Source organism: Apteryx mantelli, chromosome 2, assembly GCF_036417845.1.
Source record: "Apteryx mantelli isolate bAptMan1 chromosome 2, bAptMan1.hap1, whole genome shotgun sequence".
Lineage (NCBI taxonomy): Eukaryota > Metazoa > Chordata > Aves > Apterygiformes > Apterygidae > Apteryx > Apteryx mantelli.
Genome location: NC_089979.1, coordinates 61922669 through 61945267, shown reverse-complemented (window position 1 = coordinate 61945267; position 22599 = coordinate 61922669). Strand labels below are relative to the sequence as shown.

Below are 22599 nucleotides of genomic sequence, written 5' to 3'. Positions count from 1 at the left end.
AAAGTCCAAATATTTTTTACTGACATAAGTGCTCATTTGCTGTCACCAGAAGTTCAAGTGACTTAATACCTCATACAGATCAAGACAGCTTTCATTTCCCATTACTATTAAATAAAACTATTCCTTTTTAAAGAGGCAAAAAAAGAAAAAAAACACTCAAACCGACTTACAGTGTTAGTCACAAGTTAGTATGATAGAGAAGCAACTTAATCCACAAAATTGAAAACAAATTTAATTTTAATCCGATTTTTCTGGAAAACTAATACATGGAAAGTGATCCATTGGGCTGAATTTACTTGGTATACTTGCAAGTGGGAAAAAAAAAATCACTTCAGGGGGATGAACAGGACAAAAGTTAAATTATCGTTCAACAGTTGATCTGAAAATAAACCCAAGTATTTCTTTTGTGTGAAAAGACTTTTCCTCCATTATTTGTACTTACATAACATAAATGCTTATCTTAAAACTACCAGCTCTAATAATATTTGACAAGTACACAAATTCTCCATTGCATACTTGTAAGTACCCAAATATTATTTTTAAGCTCCATTTAATACAATCAAATTGGAGGTGGGGAGAGGGGAAAAGTGTCTCATTCTTCCAAAATTCAAAGCACCAAGAGATTAAGAATATTTTAAGAGCTATTCACTTTCTCCATGTTGTGCTTTGATGAACCAATACCCAAGTAATATAAGCCTAACATTTAAGACTTCAGTACTAAAATAAGTTTCATACAAGATGACTAGGGAAGGCTCATGCACTATCACGTTTTTAGGGTATAACACGCAAAAACAAGACTGAAGAGCACTTGTAATACAGTTCTCTTTTGCACTATTAAGATTCAAAATTATTTGTAATGTTCATCCCAACACATATGTCTCCAGCACCTCCAGCATTTTATTTCCTGTCTTGGACTCTGCATGATTCATAAGTTAGGCTGTAAACTGCCAAACAAAGTTAAGACATTTTTAAACTTTTGTATGAGGAAAAATCTTTAAGAATGAGACATTTGAAAGGGATCCTTCTAAACTGTCATGATTCTTTTATTAAGTGCATACCCCTCATTTAAAAAAGAAAGAAAACCAATATCTGTATTAAAATACATACAGGAAAATTAGGTTAGGATCACTGTCAACCTGAAATCCAACCAGTTTTATACAAGGAATGTTCAACAGCATCGGATACTGAAGATCAGTCTCTCGCTGTCAGTAAAACAGATCCAATTAATAAAACAAACCTCTATAAAGCGGAGTTTATTTTACAGACAAATCACCAGAACAGAACAAACCAGAAAAAAAGAAATCACTTCCTTCCTTCTGTTTAAAGATGAGGGACCTTCAGTCAGTTTGGGGCCCACGAGGACAAGGCTTCTTCCTCACCAAGTGCCTCTTTTGAGCAGCTGCTCTTGGAACACACTCTCGCAGCAGAACCTGCATCTGTCAGCCAGAACTCACACCCCACGGGTGCGCGCTGGCCTCTCATGCTTCAGGACTGACTGCTTTCCCAAGTTTTTAGCACCACTGTGCTCTATTACAGATACTAACCCCAGCTCTACGTTTGGGAAAATGAGAATGCAAAACACATTTAAAATATTTTCCTTCCCATTTTCATTGGCAGAAGGCCCAAGAAGAACAAAGAGTAAACTAATTATCTTCCTTATGGTTTAGAGCCCAACCGTATATGGGAAACAGTAGACATGGCTGTGCTCAAACTACTGTCAAATATACATGGTAAACACACCTGTACAGAAACTATTATCTCCATTTAATCTCATAAACTTACTTTACTATTTTGTTTCCCTTACAACAGGAGGTGAATTATTAAATTTGTTTTCTAAACTGACAGTCCTTTTAAGCCTGGAAGGTGCTTTTGAAAAAACACATGCATTAATACTGCACAACTAGTGCTCTGACCTGCACTACCTGGAACTAGTGGGAACAGAATTTTGACTGCATTGGCAAAACTGCATGGGAATCTTTTTTATGAATTCCTCATTTATCAGAATCAAATGTTTTTACAGGACTACACCCATTCTGGCAAAGCTTACGCTACATGAAAATTTTCTAATTTTGCATCAAAACTAGAGAAACTCTTAATTATTCATGATTAAGATCAGGGACTTCTACTTTTTCTCCTGCACCCACACTCCAATCACCTGGAGACAGAAACATCCAGCTACCCCAGCTGGCCCATCAGCTGGAGAAATAACATTGCAGTTAAAGTTTTCAGACAGACATCATTTTGTCCTGATGCACACTGGAAAGCTTTTTTTTTTTTTTTTTTAAATAACACTCCACAGAAGCAAAAAATCATTTTCCACCCAGCCCTAACCAATTTGATTTTGTTAATATCGAGTCCTAACCCAGCAAAAATGAATTTAACATAAAGCAGATATTTAAATCAAAGGGACTGCTCAATGTATGTTATGTTTAGCTTGCCCAAGAAGAATTGGGGCCTTACACTGAGCAACTTCGCACTGGTGTATAAATTCTCATAGGCAGGATAAAAGATTAAGTTTACACTGTCTATATGAAGTAATATACTGTATGAGATTTATACAAATTCAAAACCCTTATGAGAGCTATCTCCAGAGTCAGGTCAAATGTCTGCAGAGTCAACAGTATAAAAGCTCTGCTGCAAAAACTAGCAGAGCTCTAAGATTCCAGCATGTAAAAATTTATATACATATATATATTCACACAGACTATTCGTTTTTTTCTCTTGTTCTCTCTAACATACATTTAAACTCACACACACTATAAATAAAATGAAAAAAGCTGTGTTAACCCAATTAAAAAAGCAAAAATAGATGCATACGTTTCAGTGCTCATACACAGAATTTCTGTTCCTGTTTTCCATATTAGAGATCATTTAAAATACTGCAGATTTCAAAAAGCACCTATTTTTGTAACACACAAGATATCTAAGTCAGTACGGTACTGATGTAACAGCCCCCTCCCCCTTTTTTTGACCAGCACCAGATTAGATTGCAAATAGGACTACTGCATTGGTCAGTACAGACCTCCTGCTATCCCTTCAGTAAGAGACTAAAGAAGTAGGTATTTACACTCGCATTTAAGTATTTTCCCAAGTAACTAGATTTTTTGCAAAAAAAAAAAAAAAAATCATCCCAAAGGCCTATGACTAGTCCCAGGGCAGTGTATGTGCTTAGAGTGAGCACCTGCAAAAGCTTTAGTAATACAACCAGAGAGATACTATATCAAAGCGGTAAGTAAAAATATGCTCAAATGATCTGTTTTAAAAACAGAATCTTGAGTTATGTCAGCTGCACTGATATAAGCTGGTATAGCCTATACCAATCTTCTTTAGGCTCTCTGTAGCTTGTTATTGAAGCATGTTTACAGATTCTCGCAACCTTTCTTCAACAAAATTCTAAGAAGGGGAGAAAGTGCTTTCTGAGGCATGCTTACTGCTAATCAACAGTTCTCTTCCTTTCAAAATCCAAGAAGAGAAAAGTCAAACATTTCACAGAATTTTGGATCAGCATGGTTTTTGCCTCTGTTTTCCACTAGAGCAAGGAAGAAAAAAAAAAAGGAAAAAAAAAAATAGACAAGCTCCAAAAAAACCAACACCTACCTTGCAAAGACCCAGACTTAAGAACTTGCACATAACCAAGAGACTTGCACATCTGAATGCACAAACCAACTATTCTGGAATCGGTCTCTCTCTGAGCTGACCAAAATTCCAACCTGGAAAACTTTCCCAGCACAAGTTGCATCAAAACCAATGTGCCTACACAAACAGCTTCTGTTCAGCAAATGCAGTGAGAATTCTGCAGTCAGCAAGTTCTCACCAGCTCCAGCAAGAAGAGCTTCACCCTAATAAAAATCCTACCCTGTTTTGGAAGCACGGCTTCCACAAATCTCATTCTACAACACACACTTTGACAGTTTTCCTCTTTCTGTAGTTCAGAACTTCTCCACAATGCCACTGGTCTCTGTTTCTTTACTTCATTTATTAAATCTCCTATTCTGATATCTGATTACCAACCAAAAGAGTATATAAGGGATTTTAAAGGATACTAAAACCCATTACCAAAGCCAGAAATTCAGTTAATATTATAGATTTTAACTGCCCAGTCTTGTAGCACTTACCAAGACAAAGTCTGGTGAAATAGGAGTCTAAATCAGAAGCAACAAAGAACACAGCAAGCTCGACCACTGCATCAGAGAGATCTTGGGATCAAACAAACTTGCTTAGGGAAATGCTTGGAATAGCCTACTAATTTCTTCTCAACCTAATTGAGGAATGCAGACCGCTATAGAGCAGGGGGGGGGGGATCGGGCCCCTACTCAGACACCAACAAACTGTTGTTTCAACACGTTTACCACAAAACTTCTAGACTAATTAAGAACAAAACAGAGATCACATGTTGTAAAACCAGGCTTGATTGGAGCCTCATTTCCAACAATGTTGTCATCAAGAGTAACAACCTATGTATTGTTTTAAATAATACAGAATATACTAGAGGTACAATAACAAAGGTTGTGATCTCAAATCATAAAATCAATTTATCTGATAGCTGAATTCATCACATTAACTTGAGACCATCAAAACCTTACACAAGTCTTCTTACAGATCAGTATCTTGTAGCACACAAGTTAAATAATGCAAATGCAACTGCTTATTATATACTGCTTTGGGAAGCAAAGAAAAATATCACAGATCAGTATGGTTTACCTAACAATATTAGTAAATTCATTTTCATTGTTTAAGGTTGTTTTTTTTTTTTAAACTAGAGATCACTTAACAAACTCTGTAAAAACACTGTAACATCTGCTATTTACACCTTCACTGCCTGAGAAAATGGCTTTCATCCAAAATTGTTTTACAGCAGTTTACAGCAGAATTATTTGGTGTTTATAACAAAAAAAACACATACTTTACAAACCTAAAACTTTCTACAACTGCCAATCTACTACATTTGGCAGATTAAAAAAGAACAAAATATTTCATCAAAAGATAGGAAGCTGCATCTGCTATATGTAGCTTATATATACACAATAGGAAGCAATGCTTGGAGAGAAGCACCTGGATAAAAATGCCTATATATGGCATCCTTAGGTTAGGATTACATGCAAGCAAGAAGATATTCGTTCAGTGCAGTTTTGAAGCCTGAGGGAGACGGTCAGCTAATCTATCAGCATCCTTGCTAAACAAATAAAGACCAGGGTTTAACTTGTATAGTTTTCTTTGCAATACAGCAACCAAGAAACAATTTCTTAGGTAACATGTGGTTTACATCCTTGTCACAAATGAAGCCAACTGAGTTCCTGAGAGTCCAAAGTGTTATGTGAATGATTAAGGACAGGGAAAAGAGCCAATAATTTCAACAGTATTTTATCTTAATATTTTCCAGAATAAAGTTTCATGACATACAGATATATAAATATACAGATATACAGTTAAAGCTTTTACATATATGTCTTTAAATATGTATTAAAGCCTCTAAAGAAGACTGGTCAGATTTGCAAAGCCATACACCTCAAAACTTGCTGAAATTATCTGGAGCTGCAGATGCTTATTGTTTGCATGCCCGCACATGACAAGTACAAGCTGAAGACCATGAGAACTGAGCAGAAGAAAAAAAAAAATGGAGAAACTTTTACTTAGGTGAGTTTAAGAAGTCTTAATTTCTAACACTTTGATCTCAAAGTTTTATGTCTCACAACAAGCAGACTAAGCCATATTCTGCATCATGTTGCTGTTTTAGAATCAGTCTGTGTAAACTCTGGCAACATTTGTGCAACCTTCTTTATGTATTTGATACATTAAACAACACTTCACATGCAGTCAGTTTTCCATTTTCATCCAGGGCCATGAGGCAAGGACATTGTGTTGAGGTTTTGGTTTTAACTGCCAGGAGATGCTGAAGTAGGTGACACTTTTATTTTAATATATAAAAGTTATTAAGCTACATGGGGAGAGGGGGAAACAAAACAAAAGAAACAAAACCCAAGAGTCATAATGAGCTTTTGGATGTTTCAAAATTAATCTAAAATAATTAGCATAGAAGTTTATCCAACTTACGCAGTAAAGAGTTCAGAATACAATTATTTCTAGAGGAAAATGCAAAAGTAATGATAGAATGTATTTTGTATCAATAATCTTTACCTGCTGTTTTATCAGAAGCGTATGTATTTGAGTGGTATGAAGCTGCTTTTTAAACGTGGATGATGGATATTCCATTACAAGCACTCATAATTTTATTATTTTCTAAAAAGCATACTGCTGCATGCATCTTGCCACCTGTAATCGTCAGGGAATATTTTCAGGACAGGTTTGCTGAGGGATATTTACCTGTCTATTGCTACTGCAAATTTATTGGGAGGCACAGGGACAAAGGCTGATTAAACTTGGGAGCTTTGTGTCAAGTACATTTATTGTCTTTTGAAGCCTGATATGTATTCCCAGAAAAATAAGTGTACATTAAAACAGAATGAAATTAGTTTTTGGCACAAACATAAGGATAAGGAACATTGTTGGAAGTTGGCAAAGAAATTTCTACTCAGCCTTTCAATCTTTCAGTCCCAATCCTATCCAATTTACCTCAACGCATTTTATTATTCACAGTCCCAAGTCAGATTGTGTTTACTTTTATGTTACTTATTTCTTATTCTTCTCCCGTGGAGCGTGACAACTGCTTGAGCTACCCTCCCTGGTACAGCAACAGCTAACACACATTAAAGCATGACCAACAAAAAGCTGAGACGCACACCAGCAAAGACTGGCCTCCTTTCTAACTATCTTATGCTATCACTTACCTCCCCATGAAACTTTGTACTACTCAAATGCTACCAAAATAGCACTGTGTAGGCCCGGGAAGGAAGTAAAGCTACAGTAAATAAGGGCACTTGAGTAAGGAATTACCCTGAACTGTGGCCTCAGTTCTGCCAGCAATAATGCAACAAATATGCAGCCAGCTCAAGGTAACAATACTACAAGAAATCTTTCTAGCATTGATGTTCAAGTTCCTGTACGACTACAAAACTTTTCATAAGAAGTGGTAGACAGAATTAACTTGCTTCCCCAAAAAGAATTTTTAACGAGTTCACTCTCTCATTCCACCACTTCACTGTGCTGAGCAAAATTAGGATGTGTAAAGTACTTGCAAAAGAACATGGACCAAGTTATCCTTTCTTAAAAATGTCCCTTTTGAAGAGTAATCCAAGCTGTTTGCATGACTTAGTTCATAGTCTATGATCAAAGAAATTAACAGCATGGTCTAAATTAATATACATCTTTTGCAGATTTTAATAGGACAATTTTTTGGAAAGTTTGAGGATTATGCATTATTTTTCGGAAACTGTGACAACACGTCTGATGCTGCACATATGCAGTGACATGAAGAGACGCTCCCAAAAGCTCTGGAAACAATACAGGACTGCTTCCTTAGCATTCCACAGCCTTGCAGCTTCTCAGGAAGTTAGCAAATGCAGATATCTCTATATACCACTATGCCGTGACAACTCACACTTCAAGTACTGAGGCTTAATTTCATTGCATTTTAACTGTAAAAAAACTCTACTTAGAACTCTGAAAACTCAGTATATATGGAAGAAGTACTTGATTAAGCATACAGAGCAGGTGAACCTGCTTTAGGTAAAAACTCAGTTCCAAGCATAGTGCAATGCCACAATTGCATGAACTATATAATAGCAAATGAAGAATACATTAGACACCTTCACCAAGTGTTCAAGAAATTATTTTGAAAAAGCTGAAATCTGCCTGTGATAAGTTACACAGAAAACTGTGAGCTACAATTACTGTCTTACTGTAGAAGACTCCAAAAATGCCTAGACATTCTCCACTAGTTTAAGTCTTCCAGCCAAGCAAAATAATTTATTTCACAGCTACACTGAAACTTTCATATTTTCTACAATCTGAGGATGGGTTTATTAACATGAAACAAAAATAGTCCTGTTTTTTTCCACCCACAGCAGCAATGTAGAAACATTATCCCTCAAGTACTTCTGTAGACAGCAGCTCTCTCTAAGGAAGGAGGCCTGCAGCAGGCTTTTTTATTTTTTTAACTGAAGGTGTATTAAGAGGTTGGACTTGGTATAAACATTTCTGGCAGACAGGAAGGGGGATTGAGACATATCTGTGAAAGGACACAGAAGAACTTAGTAACTGGAAGAGAAGCTCTTCCTGACTGAAAGATATGCTACTACCAATGCCTTCTCTTTGACAGAGTAACCTGCTCTGCAGTGAACTGTGTTCGAAATTAACATGATTTTGAAAATATGGGGAGAAAATCACAAATAATAAATGAAAAACACAGTCAAAGCATCTCACCAAGAAGCACTCTCTCCATCACCTAAAACTTCAATGTTTTGGAAGGGCTTTTTTCATAGGCAAGAGACCAGAACCAGTTGTTTCTGCTGGAAATGGCACCGTTAAGGAAAGAGAACATAAAAAAAGCAGTTGGGAGGACAATGCAAAGCAGTATTTTTAAAAGTTTTTCTTGTTTTTAAGCCAAGTTTTTAAGTGCCCCCTGTCACAGAGAGCCGCGTTTCCCTGGCGGAGCCCCTGGGGCTAGAGGGGCGCACAGGCCCCCACGACAGTAACACGGCACCATCCCCTCGCCTCCCCGGAGGGCAGAAGCTCCCGCGGCGGGGGCGCCACATGCCACCGCGGCTGCCTGCCCGGGGACCCCGCCGCCCCTTCCACACCTACACCGGGGGCAGAACCACTTCAGCCGCCTCCGGCAGCGGGGCTGGGGGGCGGGGTGGGGGCCCGGGGGGCGGCAGCGGCCGGGCCCGGGCCCCTCCTGTCACGGTGCGGGCAGGGCGGACGGCGCGGCGCGGCCCGCCGCCTCCCCCGCCGCCGCCGCGCAGGCCGCGCCGCAGCCGCGCCGGCTCCGCAGGGCCTGGCGCCGTCGCCGCCGGCTCGGGGCGCCGCGCAGACAAAGGGCGGACGGCCGGGAGCAGGGCCGCGGCCCGCCGGCAGGCAGGCGCGCGAGCCGCCGGCCGCGCCGGCCCCGCCGCCGGCTCCCCCTCCGCGCCGCCCGCCCTCCCCCGGCGGGGCCGCTCCCGCCGCCCGCGGACGCTCACCCAGCCGAGGCCGCGGCGCCCCGCGCGGGCCTCTCCCCGGGCACCCCGGCGGCGCGGCCTGCGGGCCGGGCGGCGAGCGGCCGGCGCTGGGCCGCGGAGCGGGACTCACCGAGCAGGAGGAGGAGCTGGCGCTGCTGGCGCTCCTGCGGGGCCCGGCCCGGCCCGGCTCCCGCTCCCTCCCTCGCCGTGCCGCCGCCGCCTCCCTGTTTCTGGCGCCGCCGCCGCTTCCTCCGCCTCCTCCGCCCCCACCCCGCCGTCCTCGGAGGGGCGCAAGGTGGCGGCGAGCCCGCGATGGCCGCCGCCTGCCGCAGGGACGGCTCCGCCGCGGCGCCCGCGCACAGCCCGGCGGCGGGGGCGGCGGGGCCCGGCCGCCCTCCTGCCCTCCTCCCTCCCTCGCCTGCCTCCGCCTCCTCCGCCGCCGCCCCCTGCGCCCGACGCCGGCGCTGCCCGCGGCCGAGCCCCTCCGCGCGGCCTCCCCGCCGCGCTGCCCGAGGCGAGGGGGCGCCGCGGGGCCCGCAGCGGCGCCGGCCGCCGCTCCGGGTGGCGCCGCGGCGCGGCCCGCTCAGCCGCGGCCTCCCCCGCCGCGCCGCTCCGCGGCCGCGCCGCGCTCCGCTGCGCGGGCTGAGCCCATCGATGAAGCGCCCGCGCGGCGCAGCGCCGACACTTGGCCTCCCCCGTGCGCCGGCGCCTTCCCCCCGCCTCGCCTCGGAGTCGGTGCCCGAGACAAGGCGTTTTCACGCCTGACTCCCACGGGCGGCGCCGCTGAGCAGGCCGCGCTGCGGAGACCTGGGCCCAGCGGGCGGCCCCTCGGCCCGCCGCTCCCCTCTTCTCGAAGCGCTAAATCGGGAGCGGCAAAACAGCTCCTAGTTTAGGATGCGTGCGAGTGACGGAAGTGACTAGCAGGGGGTGAAAAATTCAAATCTGCGGGCAATATGGGTTTTCAAAGTTTTCGAAAGTCACATTTACTGATTGATGTTGAGCTGGTAAAATATTACCTTCTGAGGCTGTTGCATCCTTCATTTCCTGCTTGTGGTATGTAGCTGGTGCAAATCAAGAACCCGATTTTGCAAAGATACACATAATTTTGCTTACCTAAGCAATTGCCTAAGAGTCAGTGAGATTATTCGTATGACTAATGCACGTGCTTAACTGATTTCAAGGTTAAAAAGAAATCACTAAAACTCACAAGGCTGTGAGAATACTCAAGCACGCTCTTGCCTGAGTACTGAAATCGGCGTATTCATGGGTTCAGGCCTGTGAAATGTTTAATTGCCTACATTATTTGAGGTCAGAATGTGTCCTGATAGTATTTACATTTTTATAACCCAGCCATTTATTGCAAATTAAAGGTTTTTCCTGAGTTTTATCCAAGGGTCCTATGGTTCTTTATGCATCTGGTCCAGCTCAGTGCTAGCAGGCCAAATCCATTTCAGGAAACTGTGACTCTAACAGAGTTGCAAAAGGAAATGTTTTGTTAAAGGTGACACTTGTTGATTTTTTTTTCGGATATATAGTACCTAGAATGATTTTTTTTTATATATGTTTTGCATTAGCAAATGCTTTATAATCATGATTAAATGTTATCAGTAGTATAACAAACAAAACTAAGAGCTTGTATTCAAATAATTCAAATCTTTGGTCCCAGATAAATTAATATTTTAAAAACAAATTAAGCTGAGTATTTTGTTCAAAAGCAGAGTTAAGCTAGGAAGGATAGCTCCAAATGGGTCATTTGGGAAAGCTTATGGAGTGTAGTTGGTGTAACCAATACTGCCAGTTTGAATAATATCAGTAACTTTCTAGGTTGGCAGTGGTATTCTAAGAAAAAAAAAAAACAGTCAATAATAAAGACTTTTTTTCAACCTAGTAGATTCCTTCTTTCTTAGATAAACTGTCGGGAATTTGATGACTAATCCAAAAGGGGATTAAAAAAGAAAGAGACCCATATAAGAAAGGAGGGCTTTGACTAGTAAAGATTCAGTTTAATTGTAACACAGTTCTGACAGTTTCTCATACATTTTTTTTTCTGTTCTTATATGCCCCCTTTTTTTTTCTGTTCTTCATGCCCCCTTTTTTTCTGGATACAAGCATTTGAATGAGTAATTATTTTCAGGATCCAGCTGGTATGCGTACGTAGTATTAATATAACCAATGTCTTCAGCTGCAGGCCAATAGCAGCAGTAATGGAAAGCATAGTTTCAGAGTTCTTGCCATGACTGAAGAAGCCAGTTGGGCTAAAAATGTTTTTCTGCTTTCTGCCATCTTGCCTTAGGTAACATCTGCAGTAGAATATCTTGCATGTAAAACAAAATAAAAATTTGGTCTTAGGAATGTTGTTTTACAACCTCCTACGCTATTCAAGGTAGAGTTGTAGACATCTTATTTAAAAAATATTGATTCTGGATAATAAAGTAATCTAGTCTGTGTGTCAGCTGAAGGCTTTCACTTGTCTGAAACTGTCCCCTTGGGCTCCTTTGGGAATCTAAAGGCGTAGCTTTTTGTAGAAATGGCACTAATAGACAACCTTACAGTGCTGAAGGAAAGTAATCCAAAAAACTTTGTAGCTGCTTTCCCACAGTTCATCCTCCATACCTTAGCTTTCTCTTCATAAGTGATGAAGCTAAATGTGGCTTAAATTAGCATAGCTACCAAAAGTGACCTTCCTCATTTTCTTTCTGTCTCCCATCTCTCTCCTTCCTCTCGCCACTGCACTCCTTTTGTTTTCTTTATGGTGGCTGCAGTGCTCATTGAACCTCTCTAAGCCAGCTCAGTTAGCTAAACCTCTTGAAGGCCTAACAATAAATCATGTTAGTTCAAGTTAGAATAGGTGCTTTCATTTTCACTCCTGTAATTTAGAAACTATTTTATCATATATCACTGTAACATTTTACATGAACTACATTTTCAGGTGGAGAACTGCATTAAGCCGTTTATGAAAAATCAGGATCTTTCAAGGCAGGGGAGGCACCCAAATTAAAAGAGCAAAAAGCAAACGATACTTTCAAATGGATTAATAGACTGATGTAGTCAACGTGATCAGATGAGTATCACAACCTGCACAAATAAAAGAGGTGGTTTCTGCATTTGGAGCAGTGGTAGAGAGAAAGAGGGAGGAGGATTAGGGACTGCCATCTTCTCTACGTGGTAGTAGTATACTGTTAGTTTGTCTCTGCTGTAACATACAACTTTGTGCTTGGAGCAGACTTTTTTGCACCCAAATGTGTCAGCAAACAGCTATATCCCAATGAGAACAACAATTTATTGCCAAGGTTGAACTCACTTAGGTGTGCTACTAGCCTTGCAATGTGGGTGGCAACGTAGGAGGAAATTAGCAGGGTTGCTCAAATAAATTGGTTCCTGGCTTAAAAGCACATACTGAAATAAGCTGGACAGTTCATATCTTCAGACCATCTTCTTGTAATGTTCTCTACTTATATCACCTTATTACATTTGCATCACAGCTGCTGGCTTCTGTTCAAAATGATGAGGACTAGAAATTTGGTTTTAGTAATACAAATCCTTCCAATCACGTGTCCTTATACCCATAAACCCTAAAATCTGGAACTCTAGTTGGTTCTAATTACTTTGACTAAGGTCTGCCTGCTGGCAAGTTCCTTATTTTGATATATTTTTCCCCCTTTTCTTATGCTAAAAAGTATGATTAAATGTGATTTCATAAATTTGAGTCCAGTCTGTGTATAAACAAACTTGTTGCTCAGAGACACAGGTCAGAGACCAAATTATGAGTGTTCATTAACAGTAAAGCCAATGTTATAGCCACTGTATCCATGTTTTATCTTCTTATTGCTATCTACCTGCCTGGCACAGGTTACTATGGTTTTCTGACAGCTGTTCTCCGTTTAGCTCATTGGCCTGAATGGTGTTTGGAGGTTAATGCTTGTGTCTTTTTATTGCTCTTTACAGGCATGTAATTGTATATGATTGCATTTTAAGGGAATACACTGTTGTGCAATGTTTTTGCCATTTGGACTGGCTATATGTTGTAGTTTTTACCCTGTATCTTTAAGGTATTTTAAAAATCAACAGCTTCAACAAAAACTTTAGTTTTATGTGAATTTAAGACGATTATTCAAAGGAAAAGGGAAAATTAAAAATGTAAGGAAGATCATTTGCTTAATGATCAATGTACTGAATGCCTTCTTTTCCACTTCCATTAAGTATAATTCAGAAAGTGCATTTGTCATCATCTTATTGTAACCTGCAATTTATTGTAACTGTTTACAGGAACCCAGTTTTTTAGATGGTAAATATTCAAGCAGTTTGGGAAAACAATAGCCTTTCAAAGAAAGCGATATACACAAAATCATTGTACTGTTGGTCATTTTGATAACTGTGGCTTGAATTTTCTGGTTTTCTGGTTCTTGTATTTTTTTAATATAAATACTGTATATATCATATTGTTTTTATTTCTATATAATATCATTTATTTATGTTCCTACATTATAATATTTATTAAGAACATTTATATATAACATCTTCACTTATAATTTATGGATATCACAGTAGGGTGAGCGTTCCACTTTATTTTCTCATTTATTCCTGTAGATTTTCTGTAAATAAATTCCATTACAGCAGTTAATGTATGTAAGTTTTTTCAAAGTATTATTTTTTCCTGTTTTGGAAGGACCTCCCACCACCCCAGCTTAATCTTACTGTAAAAAAAAAAAAAAAAAGAGCAAATATGAAGTATACAGGGAGTTCTTTCCCCTTTTGTCTCATATTGGAGTTAAATTTGCAGTGGTTACTAGCACTGCTGAAATCAGCTGAAGCTATAAATGGAGTTAAGATCTCATTATAACTACTGAAGATAGACTATCCATACCATACGTATAAATCAGGTGCCATATTTTAATGAGAAAAGTGCTGCTGCTCCTACTTCATCTTTTGGTTATGTTGTGATATTCTGTATCTTTATTTGTTATACAAATGTCTAAAAAAAATCAATGCTTATTTATTTAAAATTGTCTTGCAATTTTTTTAAAGAATTGCATTAGTAAGGTTCTAATTTACTCACAGTATCTATGATAAAAACTCATTTTTTTCTACTGTACTGTTCGGTGGGTATACAAACTCAACAACAAAATTGTTTTTTTTTACGCAACATATATATATAGTTTGGGTCATCCATGACCAATCTATCTACATCAAATTACTTGCTAATGCATTAAATAGTAAGCAAGTGTTAATAAAATAAAAGAGAAAAATAGATGGTTTGTTTGATGCTATTCTGTAAAATCTTCAGAAAATGACTCCGTTTTGAAAAATTATTTCCTAGTATCTCAGGGGAAATTAAAGAAACTTGGGAAAAATAGCTTTCATTAAGATTATTTACAGAAAAATTAGAAATAACCTCCTTCAAAACAGATTCCTGTTTCTAATTTTCACCTATTTTTGAGTGTCACTCTCATCTGTTTATTTCATTTCAAGAGCAAATGTACTTTAAAATGATTGATGAGCTTTTCTGAAATTAAGATACTTAAATCCTTTACAAAATTTTCTGTTGATGGTAGCGGTGTTTGTTTCTAGCACAAGCACAGCTCAATATTTTTGAAGATCAAAGTTCTCTAACAATTTTATTATGGCAGATAGCAGAGTTAAAACAGCACAATGACATTTCTGATAACTGCACAGGAAGAGTAAAGTCTGCTCTGTTGAGTCGAGGAGAAAGGGAGGAGTTGCTTCTGTCTATGGACCAAAAGCTGAATAAATTCAGGTTAACTGGGCCTCACAAATGGGGTTTCTTTTAAAGTCAGGCAAATAATATGTTACTTTTCTCTTCTTCAAAGACACACAATAAATTATGAGAATAGTTGCCACAGCCCATCAGGTAAGCAACATGGAAATGCGCTGTGAGTAGCTCTGTACTGTTAGGTTGGCCCACGGATCTTAGGCTGGGATTGTCCGTATTGCCTGTACCTTTGCTTGTGGACTAGCTCAGGTCTGCAGTGAGTCCTGCAGGTTTACGGATGCGGAAAGGTGAGCAAGGTGGAGAACTGGCCCCTGCTCACAGCTCATCTGCACAAGCACTGCTGACATGGCCCGTCTGAATTTCTTGGCACAGTGAATTCTAACCTGGCTCAGGACACAGCTGACAAAGACGGTATATGTGAAGCCTGTACATTCAAGGCTACTGCACTGCAGTACATACACGCTCATCTCATCCATTTCCCCATCAAAATACTATACAGAAGGCTACTGTAGCATATTTTTCTATACCATGGAAGAGCAGAAGCCTCATAACCTCTTCAACTTGTAAAGCTTACTCCTTTAAAAGGGGAAAGTGTATATCCATTCAGAATTTTTATGGGTACTAGTGTCAGACCCTCTTTAAAGAAATACATATAACATTATTTTTATCCCTGTAGCCAAATTCCTTCTATTTAAAATCTTTATCCTTCTTTACAGTGTAGTTCATGGGCTTAGCTTTGTAGCCTTTGCATAAGTATGCACAGTGGACTAACTGGCCTGAGGATTATAGAGCTAACCACGAGACAATAATTTTTGAAGCAAGTGTCAAAAACAAAACAAAACAACTCCAGATGTCACCTTATAATGCTCAAATGTTCTGAACTTTTGGTTATGTGGTTGTCATAGGTTTGGAGGATCAAATGAAATTTATGTGATTTGACTGAGATTGTGACAAAGGAATGCATTTCTTAAGGTCTCTGTTTCCAAGTTTCCATGTCTGGAGGGTGAAACCAATCAAGAAAATGTTGCAGTCTAGCTGTTTCTGCAGGGTAGAGCTCATCAGAAATGTGCACCCAAAACTTTTAAAATATGAAAATAGTTATTTAAAAATAAACATTTTTTTTCCAGAAGCTTATTGTTCTTAAATAGGATTGTTTAAAAGGAAAAGAAGCAGTAGTTTATTTTCACATCTTTGAGGGGGAATAGAGGACAGAATAAAAAAGTGGATAGGTGTTACAAAAAAGATTTATTCTTCCTTTTTTCATGGGGAAAAATCTTTTTGAAAACCTAAGAGGTAATATTGTTTTTGCATTTTTTCTTCAGCCAGCTCCTGTTCAGACTTTGTAAGGACTAAGCACACAGCTGCAGCTAGAATCTTTTTATTAAACTAACTAAAAATAAAAGTTGGTTAGATATCAAAAATCATACCCAGTTCACTAGACCACATAAAAGAGAGCAATGTAAAGTGTAAATATCAAATCAGAATGTTCACTACAAAGGATTATATTAAATTAAAAAGTGTCTAAAAACAGTAGTAGCAGGTGTGCTTAGAAATTAATGTTGTTCTACTTTCTGTATAATAACTAACCGTTCCTCTTGGCTTTAAGTGTTGCAACCATTTCCCTAGTTATGAAAAATAAGGTCAGATGGGTTCTTCTTAGTCTTCTTCTGAAGTATATGTTTTTAAAAATTGTTCAAACCATAGGAAATGCTCAATTCATAGGCAACAGCATATTAAAAACAAACAAAAAGCCTCTGCCCCCAAAAATGCATTTATGGTTGTAGTAAATCTGCAGCTGAGCAGTTTGGGTTGACCTTGATCATCCTTTTTCTTCCAGTTCATAGAAAAGACCTACATTTACTTTAACAGCGTAGGATTGTGCCTTTAGTGCCACGAGCAATTTCTCTTGCTTTCAGAACTCCCACTGACTTCAATTAGATCAAGAGTTTCTCCAGTAGTCTCATTTCTCATGGGCTTATCATTACATAATGTACTTTCAGCTAGATCAAGAGTTGCCCCAATACTCTTGTTTCTCAAGAGCTTATCGTTACAGAATGTACCTGCAGCTGCTAGTTTTAATTGAACATAGTCTGTAAATAATTTTAACTCGTATTTATCATGCTTATAAAGCTCAAATTCAAAAGCTAATTGGAATTACTTCAGGCTGCATCAGTCAAGCAATATGCTTCACAGACTTCTGGAATAAAATTCCATGTCATTGAAGAAATAATATTTAAATCTAGGTGGCTCACAGAAGTTGACGATGGAACTTTTCACGTTTAAGTCATGAATCCAAACATGGTTTTCATTAGCTGCAAATTGAAACTATCAATAACTGGTATCTGTTACATAGCCAATATAAAATGAGTTGATGCTCTCCTTTTCTGAAGTGGAAAGTGCAGCAGTTCTAACTGGTGAACTTTTTTCAGCAGAGAAGAATCTAAATGTGTTCTTAATATGCATGCTTAAATATGGTTCTGTTAAAAATGAAACCTCTCTCAAAAAAAAGAGTCAACATCACAGGCTTCTACAATTTTCCAAAACACCATTTATTAATGTTGTCCCAACAAGTAATAAAATATTACTGCGAAAAGCTTTGTTGTACCTGAAACCTACTTTTTTATTGCAGCTGCAGCTTTCAATTACAGTTCCTCTCATATACGTTGATTTTTCATTAAAGGTGAAGCCATCTGGTAAGGCAGAGTGGAAAAGCCTCTGTTGCTCACACTACACTTTTTTATAGGCCTTGGTCTCAAGTCAAATCACCATAAAATCCTTAACTGGCATTAAATTCATTAGAAAATATTCTGCTGTGCCTCTGCATATTATTTTCAAAGACATCTTGATGACATTTATGAAGAAATCTGTGCAAGGATAGGCAGACACATTTACATTCACATGTGTGAGGATGTTTTATACAATCAGTTCATGAAATTTGGGTTGCTCTTCAGAAATAATAGTTTGTCAAAATTATCACAGAAAGTATCTTGACTTTTTTTAATAATACACAAGAGGGCAAGATGAAGTTCTACAGCTTCAGAAGCAAAAACATGAAAAATCTTCAGATTATAACTAGTTTATTCTGTTGTTCTTAGTATGCAAAACGGCCAGGAAATATTCTACCAGCTTCCCTGGATGCTATTCAATGACCAAAGACAGAGTTCTAGTAGTAAATGAATGATCTTTTGTATAAGCCTACTTCTTTCCCAGAAGCATGGCAGATCTCTAAAAAAATTCTCTGCTTTGTATTTATGAAATGGTGATTTTTTTTTTCATTGTGGTTACAGAGTATCAAAACCCTTTTAATAATTATACTCAGCTCTGGTATGGAAAGCTGCAAGTGACTGATGGCCTCTTTTGGAGGAAAAATAGACTCAAGGGATGCAACCTGGACATGCTGAAGATCGTACTCCAGCTCTCATTGATCTCATCCAGGAACTTTGTCAAAGAAAAGGGCAGCAGAGAAGATGTAATGTGCTGTTCCAAAGCTGGAAATTATTACTGATGCAAAATAACATTGCAGCATCTTCTTCCCACTGCAAATACAGTGGATTTGAATCTGCTCCTCAGTACACACTAACATCTACATCTGAAAAGGCAACATAAAGATGATATAATCTTAAACTCCAGGACTGAGGGCTTTCAGCTGAAATTGATGGAGAAGGCTATTCTTTCAGAAAAAGGCGCTTGATATGCTTGCAAAATGTGCTCACAAAGTCAATACACAACCACAGTCTTTTTTGTGGGTAAAAAATCAGTCTTTAGCTGTATTTAAAATTTCAGAAAAGAAAATGCTTCCTTTGATGGAAGAAATGTCAATCTACTAAGTAGCATGCATTCAGGGCAGATTTTCAAAGACATCAGTTAGGTACTTCGTGGATCTTCAGGCCTTTGAAAAAATATTCTTCCTTGCCATTTTAAGGTTTTCTGAACTCAAAATTTCTTTTCTTTTATGACTCATCTCTATCATCCCTTTCCTGTAAATAAAACATTATCTTGGTTTTATAAATACGTTGACAAGCAATGTGGAAAACATTCATCACTGTAAAGTTGAAGGATACTTAGCAAAAGTGAACAGAATGAATTGAGGAAAATTGATTTAAATAGTATTCAACAGCTACAAAAAAATGCTATGTACTCTCACTATGATTAGACCAGAGAGGTTATTTTATCATGCATGAAAATGATAAAGTCCCTATTTGTCTAATCTGAGACAAAAAGAAAATGAAACAAAATTATTCAGAAGCATATTATACAACTCTAATTTTAAGCAGTGATGGAGCACATCATTGACAAAAGTAAAATTCTACTTTTTTCATAATGACAGCCATGTTAAATAAAAAGAAGAAAAGTTTTAAAAGCTTATAATATATAAATATATACCTCTGGGAGCAATTTTTATACTTGGATACTTAAGATAGATGTTTAAGTATCAATCAGCATGTAGTGTTCTATAGTTGGTGGTTAGAAACAAAGTCTTAATTCCATTTAAATCCTTGGCAAAATTGCTATTCACTTCAGGAGGACTGTGATTTCCTCATTGTTACCTAAATATTAACTGGAGTGTCCAATCTTGTGTATACTTCTGAGTATTAAACACTTACAGTAGTAATCAAAAGGCAAAACTAACAGAACATCATTTTAAAATCTTCCTGTTTCATATTCAGAGGAAATTGAACTCCTTTTTATTAAAAACATCAAAATTATCCAAATGGAACATCTAAAGCAGAATTAATGTAAACAGAAGCAGTTTTCTTTAATTGCTTTAGAGGAGGCCACTGCTCTTGTAAAAATGCTCTGTTTAATGCTCTAAAATTTTTTGAGATATATTTTATTATTACTCATTAGTATACCAAAGTATTGCTGGGACTGTTCTTCATTCTTAGTGAATCAGTATCAACAAATACTGTACAATTCAGTTCCTTTTTCCACAGCATCCAGATTCCTAAGAAATCTTGCATTTCCCTGTGTTCTGGGGGGAAAAAGTGCTGCACTGTATCATAAGTGAAAAGCTGTACTTTAATATATACATTCAATGAGATTTAGTCTACTCATTGTCACAACGGGGTTTTTTAGCTGTATTAAAACATCTACTGCTTTCCTGTGCCTGGTTTCTTTAGTGGTTCAGATTGCCCTGTATCTGTCCTGTCCTCTTTGTTGTTTACTACTCCCATGGACTTTATGTCATGCACAGAATTTACGTCATTTTTCAGCTCATTAATACAATGTTACACTGGGTCAAAGATGAATTTAGTGAAATTCCATTAGAAACACAGATGTTCCGTGGCAATTCTTCATTTGCTTTTATATCTTCAGATGTATCTATTAGCAGGCTTTTATTCTGAGGGTTTCTAATTTCTTAATCAAACTCTTATTCAATATTAAGTTAAATGTCAGTTAATACTATTTTCTTTAGGAAACAAACTTTACTTTCACAAGAACTTAGGTTAGTTTGATCAGACCTATTTTTCATAAACTTACGATGTCTGGCAAATTAATTAGATTTCTCTCCTTCAAGTCTTGCATCATTGAAATCCATAACAGGCTTGTAATTACCCAAGTTTCCATTTTTCCTTTTTTAAATGGTAGCGCATTGTTAGCTTTTCCCTCATTCCTATAGGATTTCTCCAGTGTTCCTGAACACCAAGAAAAACTTTGTGGCTGATTACAGTTAACATGTACATGGGAGTCCTGTGTGTGTGTGGCTGGTGGGTGGAGGAGGAGGGAATGGTTTTTAGAGTTTTAGTAGTGATTACAGCATCTTTTTCAGATTATCTATTTAAGTAAAATACATGTATGTATTTAGCAAGAATACTCGCATAGTTACGCCTGTATGGCCTCTGATGCAGGGTGTGCAGCTGCCTCTTGCCTCTGTGCATGTGAGCCTGGGAGGACGGCACCTTTCAGGAGACGTGGTTAATTTAACTTCCTGCCCAATCTGAACTCTGTGTAATACAAAACCAACATCCATAAGCAGGATGGTGATTTTGAAACCAGTTACAATACGTACAATTACGTGATTTATGTGCCATATTACACTTAAGCTGGTTTAATCTGCAGATTTCATTTCAAAAAAAAAAAAATCCTATTTCCTTCTCCACTCCTAGCAAAGTGTCTCCGATGCTTCCCCTGAATTGAGTCTAGAGATTGTGTGGCTGTAGGTGAGAGTCAACTGAATCCCTGAACCCAATCCAGGGTCTTTCAGGGAAGGCAGTGGGTTTCTGACAGATCAACAAGCTGATCTGTCTCAAATTGTTATGTGATTGCTAGATCTGATACAAGGTCGGGGAGGGAAAGAGGAGAATTGTCCATTTATCAGCAGCCCCCAGTTAGACCAGATTAGGTGTAACCTGTAACCGCATCCTTCAGCTGCAGTTTCACAGTTGGCAACTGTGAAGCTGTACTGCCTGAGCAACCCCACACCTGCTCCTCTGGCTGCTATTCCCACTTTTGCACAACCTCTCACCTATGCCAGGACAAGGGTTTATGTGGCTGCACAGGGAACCAGGATCTAGGTGAAAAAAGTGAAATTAAGAAATACTTTATTTTTTGCAGAAGTCCTTTCCCCTCCAGATCACTTTCTCGGCCTAGTTCCCAGTGCAGCTGCACTGATCGCAGCATAGGCGGTAGCACGGGGGACAAACGAGGGAAAAGGCAGCTGCTCCCTAAACCACAGTCTTTCATGTATTGTGGGTGGTCCTACCTCTACAACAATAAGAACTGGGGTTTGGGGACCTCCCAGCCTGCTGTCCCTTGGAAATAGCCACTTCCCCTTACCACCTTCTCCCTAGGAATCTGCCTTCCACTTCCTTCCTACTCCAGCAGTAAAAGCCCTCCCCACCTGGAGAGCTGTTTTCTATTACTTTGCCCTTCTCCATCTTTCACAGGGGCTGCAACTTATCCCAATTTTATGTGCAAACGTCTGTCTTTCCCACCTGTCCTCTCCTGGTTACTCCAGCAAGCTTTATCAGATTCATTCTTCCAAGCCTGTCCCAGAAAGCCATATTCCAGTTGCAGATGAAGAACAGGATGGGGACTGGCAAAGCCAAGGCAGGATGGACAGAGAGCCGGGCTATTACTGCTCTTTGCTGCTGCTGCTGCTGCTGCTGCTGCTGCTGCTGTGGAGAAGAGGCAGAGGGAAGGGAGAAGGAAGCTGCTACTTCAAATGATGAAATCCAGGTCATGAGCTGTGAACTGCACCATATTGTCTAGGAACACCATTGTGGGATTTTTCTGCCATCAAAACTAGAGCTGATCAAACACATCTTAAAAATATTTTTTTGACAGCAACAATTTTTTAAAGAATTCTTTCATTTTAAATGATTTTTACAGAAGATTAAGTAAATGTTGGCACTTTTTTAATCACTTTATAAATTGCTTGATAAAATATCACTTTATACAGTGGGAAAAAGATCCCACTTGTTCTGCAGGTCTTTGAAGCGGGATTTCCTTTGCCAAGAGCACACCCACAAAAATGAGAAAATATACTTTTAGTTAAGCACATTGATGGAAATTAAACATCCTTATTTTCACTAGAGTCTTCATAAAACAGGAATGTGTTTTTGATCAACCCATAAATTCACCATATTTTGTCTACAGTTAGCACTGGACTAAGCCATGTGCATAGTGCTGCTTTTTCTAGACAACAGTTCTGGAGAATTATGTTGTTACCGTAAGGGCAGAGTAAGTGAGTCATAGGCACGTCACACCTGCAGAGGGTGACTCAAGTGAGTGACTCTCCCAGTTCGGAGCATTTCTGTCCTTGTACCTGTGCTGTGTCACTCCTGTGCTGCTGTTAGCTTCTAGAGGCTC

General features: G+C 39.3%; 1 protein-coding gene across 4 annotated transcripts in view; it reads right to left on the bottom strand.

Moving 5' to 3' along the window:
* Positions 1-9399, bottom strand: part of SOCS6 (suppressor of cytokine signaling 6) — a 28962-nt gene extending 19563 nt beyond the window's left edge. For 2 of the 4 annotated variants that reach the window (XM_067290753.1, XM_067290756.1), the window contains exons 1-2: positions 9187-9399; positions 8320-8405 (exon numbers count right to left, since the gene is read on the bottom strand). The gene's annotated coding sequence lies outside the window, so the exon portion shown is untranslated. The remainder of the gene's footprint in view (positions 1-8319; positions 8406-9186) is intronic. The other 2 variants (XM_067290754.1, XM_067290757.1) reach the window with 1 other exon arrangement.
* Positions 9400-22599: the final 13200 nt, after the last annotated feature.